This window comes from Silene latifolia, chromosome 3 (assembly GCF_048544455.1).
Source record: "Silene latifolia isolate original U9 population chromosome 3, ASM4854445v1, whole genome shotgun sequence".
Lineage (NCBI taxonomy): Eukaryota > Viridiplantae > Streptophyta > Magnoliopsida > Caryophyllales > Caryophyllaceae > Silene > Silene latifolia.
Window position 1 is genome coordinate 122,200,076 of NC_133528.1, and position 7,669 is coordinate 122,207,744.

Sequence of the window (7,669 nt, forward strand, 5' to 3'; positions counted from 1 at the left end):
AGTAATAGTAGCAGCAACGAGATTAATAAAATTAACAGTATTAATGTGGGAGTAGTGACAATTATAATAATGATAGTGGGAGTAGTGGAAGTAACTACGAATTTAGTGAAAGTATCAGTGGTAACAATGAGAAAAAGTATGGACAATTAAATAACCAATCGACTCAAGGAAATATTTTATTTATTTAAACATAGGCCGGATAAAATTAGCGGGAATAATGAATTGAACAGAAAAAAAATAGAGGAATTAGTAAAAAAAATAATAGTAACCACGAGAGTAGTGAACGTAATGATATTAAGAAAGAATGTCGTGAAAGTAATAATATTAATAGCGGGGTAGTGAACGTGTCTCATAATTTGAAATAAATTTTACATTTCATCATAATTACAAGATATGCCGTAGAAAAATATATTACAAATAGTAAACGTGTGAGTTAGACAGCTCCAACATAGTTTATTTCATTGAAAATAAAATTAACGGTAAATAGAGGTAGCCCGGGCGAAGCCGGGCACCAAACCTAGTGTATTATAAAATGGCTACCGAGTACTCCCTCCAATCCACACCAACCTCCTTATTTACTTTTTGGGTTGTTTTTTAGGCAACACTTTGACCGTGATTTCTTTCTTTAAACGTAGAAATTTATCACAAAAAATACGCCCTCAAATCCTCTATTTTCTTCCCTTTTGGTTTGGGCACAAAGAATCAAGGATTAAGGGAGGGAGTATTATATTGATAAAGAGTTGGGCGGGGTTTGGGAGTGGGAGAGAGAGATAAATAATTAGGAGTTAAATAATGAATTGTGGATCACAAATATTAAAGGAAGGAATAAAATAGGAGTAAAAGAGTTGGATGGGGTAGGTAATACGAAAGAGGGATGGATAAAATAAGAGTAAAAGTTACCAAAAACAAAAAGGGGAAGAAAACCTGAATAATCCGTTTTAGGAAATAGAGAAGAAAATAGAGGATTGAAGGGAGTATAATTTTGTAAAAGATATTTTCATAACAAAACTAAAGAGGCCGGATCCGGTGAGGCCGTTAATTATGGTGAGGCGGCCGGCTTCACCAAAGGCAGCCATTAAGCTAATCTTATGGACTGGTTTTTAATTATTCATTGGGCTGGAAGTTTAGGGTCATTCCTAATCTATTCATTTGGCCCAAATTTTTTCTCTCTCTAAAAAATCACACAAAACTCCATTTTTCTCTGTTTGTTTGCTCGTGTGACATTCACCAAAGCAAAACACAAATTTTTCATAAAACTATCGTGTTTCTAACAATCGAATTAGTAAATCAAGTGCAGCGATTTTCATTGAACTTGTGCGTAGATTCGGTAATTTTAGAGCAAGATTTCAATTAAATTTCAGGTAATTTCATAACTTTGATCATATTGATATAATTCACTCATAAATTGATGATATAAGGCTCGATTTTGATCAAAATTAAGCGATTTCCTTAATATAAGGCTCAATTTTGATCAAAATTAAGAGATTTCCTTAATTCGCATATCCAGCTCGCTCATCGCACATTCTCGAATCGCAATTATCGGTCTTGTTTTATGTTAAATTTTGCTTGAATGCTGCAGTATAGTTACTTATTTTGATATTTCTTGGATTAAAACTCCGTACTGTATATGCGAATTTGATGTATCCAAAATTAATTTATCAGCAATTTACTTTGAAATTAGGGTTTCGTTGTGTTCTTGAATCTTGTTGAAAAACTCCATTCTTCGGTTAGATGATGTTGATTTATAGCTTAAATAATCGGATTATTTGTACTTCTCCTCGAAATCACGAGTATTAATCATGTTTTACGTTAGTTTTTTCTTGATTGCAACTACAATGTCGCTTGATTATTGTGAAATTAGTGATTGAATTAGTACTTTAATTTAATTTGATTGATGTCGCTGGATTTATTGATCCCCAATTTCATGTGTATTTGACATGTATGGTGTAATCTAAGATGAATCTGTTTTCTCCGAAATTTATGAGAATTTATTTCTGTTGATTTCCATGGATGATCAAGTGATTTCAACTCGTTATAATTTTTTTTATTATTTCCAAGTTTGTTATGCTGTAATCGAAGTTAAGACATGTAATATTAAATTTCCTAGTTTGTTACGGTGTCAATTTCCTTGAACAAGACTCGTATTTTTCCTAATTTTGATCATGTCTATTCAGGCTGCTCGTAAGTCGACTCCAACAACTGGAGGAGTCAAGAAACCTCACCGTTACCGTCCTGGAACAGTCGCTCTCCGGTAAATTCCTTAATCCAATAACCATTCCAACACTCAATGACTCAACCATTTCGTACCATAAAGGTAATACTAATTCTTATATGTTTGATAATGAACAGCGAAATCCGCAAGTACCAGAAGAGCACAGAACTCCTAATCCGCAAGCTCCCCTTCCAGCGTCTCGTTCGAGAAATTGCTCAAGACTTCAAGACAGACCTAAGGTTCCAGAGCCACGCAATGCTGACATTGCAGGAAGCAGCAAAAGCATACATGGTGGGTCTCTTTAAAGACACCAACCTGTGCGCCATTCATGCTAAGAGGGTCACCATCATGTCTAAGGATATCCAGCTCGCTCGTCGCATTCGTGGTGAACGTGCATAAGGGGATTGTTTAATTTATTGGATGCACTTGTCAGAGTAGGACAATATATACACAATTTGTGCTGCAACCAGGCGGGCATACCGAATAAATTTTGTGACTGAATTAACAAAATTTTTATGAATAAAAGGTGATTTTGTGAAAATAGAATGTGATTTTGTGAAACTTGGAGCTCATTATGTGAAATGGTTGCTTATGAGTTTTTTTTTATTTTGTGAGTCGTACACTTTATTTTGTGAAACTAGAAGGTGATTTTGTGAAACTTGGAGCGCGGTATGTGAAATCGTTTACTTTAGAAATTTCTTTATTTCATATTTTGTGAATCCTACCCCTTAATTTGTGAAACTAAGAGGTGATTTTGTGAAATTTGGAGCTCAATGTGTGAAATCAGTTACTTATGAATTTCTTTATTTCTTATTTTGTGAATCTTAGGCCTTATTTTGTGAAACTAGTAAGTGATTTTGTGAAACTTGGAGCGCAATATATGAAATCATTTACTTTAGAAATTTGTCTTTCACCTTATCCCACCACTCTTCGGTTGAGTCCCTTAGGTAGAACGCAACTTATTACACCGTAAACTCCTCTGGACAATGCACCACCCCAAGGATATTCTCCATCTCATAATGCCAATTGTCGAGCAGAATTGGCGCACCTGTACCCACATAGTTAGTGGGGTTGAAGCGAGATATAATAGTGCTCATCTTGGCAAAATCTGCCACAACCTCCTTATCTTTCCCCATCTTCTTCAGGGTCTCAGTGAGCGCGTCCTAGTGCTCAACAATTTTGGCAATATCCTCAATGCCCATCTCTTGAGCCTTAGCATACGCGGCTGATCTCTTTAGCGACAAATCTTTGAGCTATAAAAGAGAGATAAACGTAAGCACATAGCCTACGACTCAAAGCAAATATGACCCGCACAAAGACAAACTCGATCGAGTGACTAATGTACTCGGTCGAGTGCACGACACTCGATCGAGTACTCCCCTTACTCGATCGAGTAACACAACTCTAGTAGCTATTGCCCAACACGTAAACATACTCACTCGATCGAGTCCACCCTACTCGATCAAGTTTTCCCCTACTCGGTCGAGTCATGCTCATGAATCGTACTACCCGCATGCTTTTATTCTACAACTTTACGTAAAATATAACATAAACATCAAGTCCCCTATTCACATGTTACTAATATAACAAACATTATAAAATCCACCTCCATCGCAAAAACATGTTCTTAACATGAATTTCATATTCTCATGCAATTACTTACTTCATCTTTTCCAACCAATCCATCCATTTCAATACTCACTTCATTCAACATATGCATATGAAACAACAATAAACAAGTAGCGATCCCCATGACACCCCAGAGTGACCTTGGTTCAAAGTTGCATGGGCAAGTTCGCGACTTTAGGACGTTTCCCAAGCCTTTGCATTAGCTCCTAACAAGTCCTACCCGAGTTCATTCTAATTTGACTCTCTACATTCATTGCGTTCATTAGTTATAGGTTCCAAAATCGTCGCTTTGATACCACTTTATAACACCCCCATACACCAAGGTGCCTTACCAAGGCCACCCTAGCACATGAAGATGCTACCATCTCCGTTACCCAAGGTTTAGTAATCAAAGGAGACCATAAAGAAACGTACTTTAAGTAATAAAGTTTAACGTGCGTACATTATAAACCAAAATTGAAATAAGAAAGTACAACTGTTTCAAATTGTAAACCAACTAAGTAAAAATGTCTTAACAAAACATAGCGGAAGACTAAAGACTCTGACAAGTGGTGACTCCATCCCCAGCTAGATCCCCGTGCGTACTCTAAGGAAATACCTGCTAATCTACTGCTCACCATCCCCGAACGGATCACCATAGTTTTCAAAACATTTAAACGGGGTCAGTTACTGCATAAACAAAATAAGCAATCAACACATCCAATTATACAAAAACATTCTCCAACTCCGTCTTATCACCAATCATCTGACTACACACTAAAGAGTGTAGCCCTGCCAGAATATCCATCGCAACAGATATTCCACACCGCAGTAGGGACCGTAGCCGTACCACCTAAGCCCCGCTCAACAACATAGAGCGAATAACCCATGTCCATTAATGTGCAAATCCTTCTTGTGACGGGAACCATAAGGGGCGAATCAAGGGCGTGAAGCTACTCCCATAAGTGACTTCACTCAGCCGAGGGCGCACCCCACGAACCACAGACAGACAAACAATCAATCCACAATACCAATATAACATGCCAAATCCAAAGTATGATAACAATAACTATGCCAATCAAACAATCATGCTATCTTATATTATTTACGCAGTCAACTGAGTAGGGAAACTCTACCTGAGACGGAATCACCAACAATCAACGCAACAGATCAAAAACCTTTCTCTACGAAATCACCTCCTATAAACAATAATCACATAATCACAAATCTATCACATAATAATCCAAAAAAACCCCAATCACCCAATTAGGGTTTAAAAAACATTAACTATCTGACATAAAAACAATATAGGAACCTTACCCACAAAATGACGCTCACAAAGGTATGACGATCTCAGAAATTCGACAACCTTAGCCTTGATTTGATAGCAAAGAGAGAAGATGGTTGAACGTCGCTTTGTTTTTCTTTAGTAAAAGGTTTAGAAAGTAGAAGTAAAAGTAAAAGAAACTATCGATAGAACTTTAAATACATCTCCACGCTTTACTATCAAACCCGGTCGAAAAACCGTAAAACACGACTTACTCGATCTAGTAACTAATGTACTCGATCGAGAACCGCCTACTCGATCGAGTAACTACAAAGCAGAACGCACTCCTGAATGCGTCAAAGACTTACTCGACAAAGTAAGTCCTACTCAATAGAGTACCCAACAGCTCAAATATCTGAGGTATTACACAAACACGACATTATTTTTCCACCTCCAAATCTACCCACACATAATCGCAAATTTCATTGACCAATCATCCAAGGTCGCATCCACATTATTGCTAGTATCTAAAGAGACCCATTCCGAAAAAGAAATAGCATAACGTCAAAAATTCACAAAAATAAACCTATATTGTAACAACCCGGATTATAAAACAAAGGAAAAACTTATTTAAAGTAAATATCAGAGTACGATAGTGATAAAAAGGGCCAAGGTGACGGAAACACCTGACCAATCCAGTTCGCTACTAAAATCCAAAACACTAATACATTATTCAAAGGGTTCTTAAAACTTAAAGCAAACTCCTATTTTATTATTAAGCTCGCTTCGCACATTCCCCAAGCATGCATCAACAAGTCAGCAACAAGCGTTCAACCTGAACAACCTGAGAAGGGGGGGGGGGGGTTCGACAATCAGTCGGGAGTAACTAGATGCTCTCCCAGTCATGTTTACAACAATTGAACATAACCAACAATCATTAACAATTGAAATGCAAAACTAGTAAATATGTGAGACCATCTATACTCATGAAGACTCGAAAACAACTTATCATTAATCAACAATACACGAAGATATAAACACGACGTACGACATTGCTAACCATAAGAAATCAACAACGAAAGAACCAAATAACCAATCACGGAGCGTATAACAACTGCCTCCACATACCCAAGCATAGTGTATAGAACTAACGCCGTTAGAGCGTATAACAACTGCCTCTAACTGTCAGAGCGTATAACAATTGCCTCTGAACGGACGGAGCGTATAACAACTGCCTCCATCGGTGTGGATCGTATAACAACTGCATCCACGGTACTATGTATAGCCTATATCTTGTGGGAAATCATCTGTATACTTCCCTTAAACTAGAGGGATTATAACGAATTTAACAATGATGATCAATGGTCATAAACAAAATACATAAACAAAGTATAAAGGATTTAGAATTAACCTTCGGTCCTAGCAAAATTGGCCTAAGAACAATATCAAAATTGATATTCGCCTATCAGTTGCACCCAAGACGATATGAGATATGCCCTATTGATTGTGCTAGAATCGATCTAAAATTTTCTGTAAAATTTAGTTGTTTTTGTGTTTTTCTGATGAGAAAGATGAGGCAAGGTCAAGAAAAAGAATTAGGGTAGAAATAATTCTCTCCCTTTCTTTTTATACAGACCGAAACTTGGAGTCAATTAGGAAAGAAAAATCCTTCCTAATTTTTTAAAATGACCGAAATAAGGAGTATCTCCTCCTTATTTTTGGTCTTTCCAAAAATATATAATATGTGTTGAATTGTCATCTAGTGAGGATCGAACCCAAGACCTCTTGGTTTGTGTACCCTCACTATTACCACTATGACACATTCATCTTGTTGATATTAAATATAACTGATTATATTTAATTACGAATTAACAGATTAATTCGTCCAAGCTAACATTATATACATTTAATTAAATATAACTTATTATATTTAATTTACGAATTGAATTGATTAATTCGTCTCATCTAATATTATTTAATTTTCATTAAATAATTATCTCATCAACACATTGACTAAATTTTTAGTCATATTGGGCATCAATGTGATTATATTTCTATAACCACATTTCTCAAACACATCCTATAGGTGTGACCTTTAGGGACCTGTTGATCACCGCCATCTGTATGATAATAACGTCAAACTTTCTAGCAAGCCAACCGTTATTAGGTAAACGTTAATCAACTGATTAAATATACGAAGTATACCCTTGTGAACCTGTAAGAGATTTACAAGTGTTATTGTAGACACCTCGTTTCTGCACCTCCCGCAAACCACCCGGTGATGATTGGGCCGCATGTTTGATTCGCGGAACGATTTGTGACAGTTCGTAAGATTATCGTCAAGTGTTTGCTCAAATATTAATGTCAACCTCTTAATTGTCATCTACGTCCTGATACGGTCGTTTTGACAGTAATTAGAGTACATTCGGAGTCCGGTCAAAAACCGTCTCCATTTTTCGATAATTTGTTAAATCCCGAGTCGAATGTTGGAATGTTAGGATATTTCTATTCCATATTTCACAAATTTTATCTTTTGGCAAATAATATCCCGTAATATTCACAAAGATAATCGAATTATTTCC

The 7,669-nt window shown here is 36.5% G+C and overlaps 1 long non-coding RNA gene across 2 annotated transcripts; it reads left to right on the forward strand.

Moving 5' to 3' along the window:
- Positions 1 to 1,142: 1,142 nt before the first annotated feature.
- LOC141646257 (uncharacterized) lies at positions 1,143 to 2,915 on the forward strand. Of its 2 annotated transcripts, none has more exons than XR_012545464.1 (3): positions 1,143 to 1,327; positions 2,175 to 2,251; positions 2,350 to 2,915. It is a non-coding gene; the product is annotated as an uncharacterized LOC141646257 (long non-coding RNA). The 2 variants fall into 2 exon arrangements; XR_012545463.1 differs by having other exon boundaries at positions 1,144 to 1,361.
- The last annotated feature ends 4,754 nt before the right edge of the window (positions 2,916 to 7,669 follow it).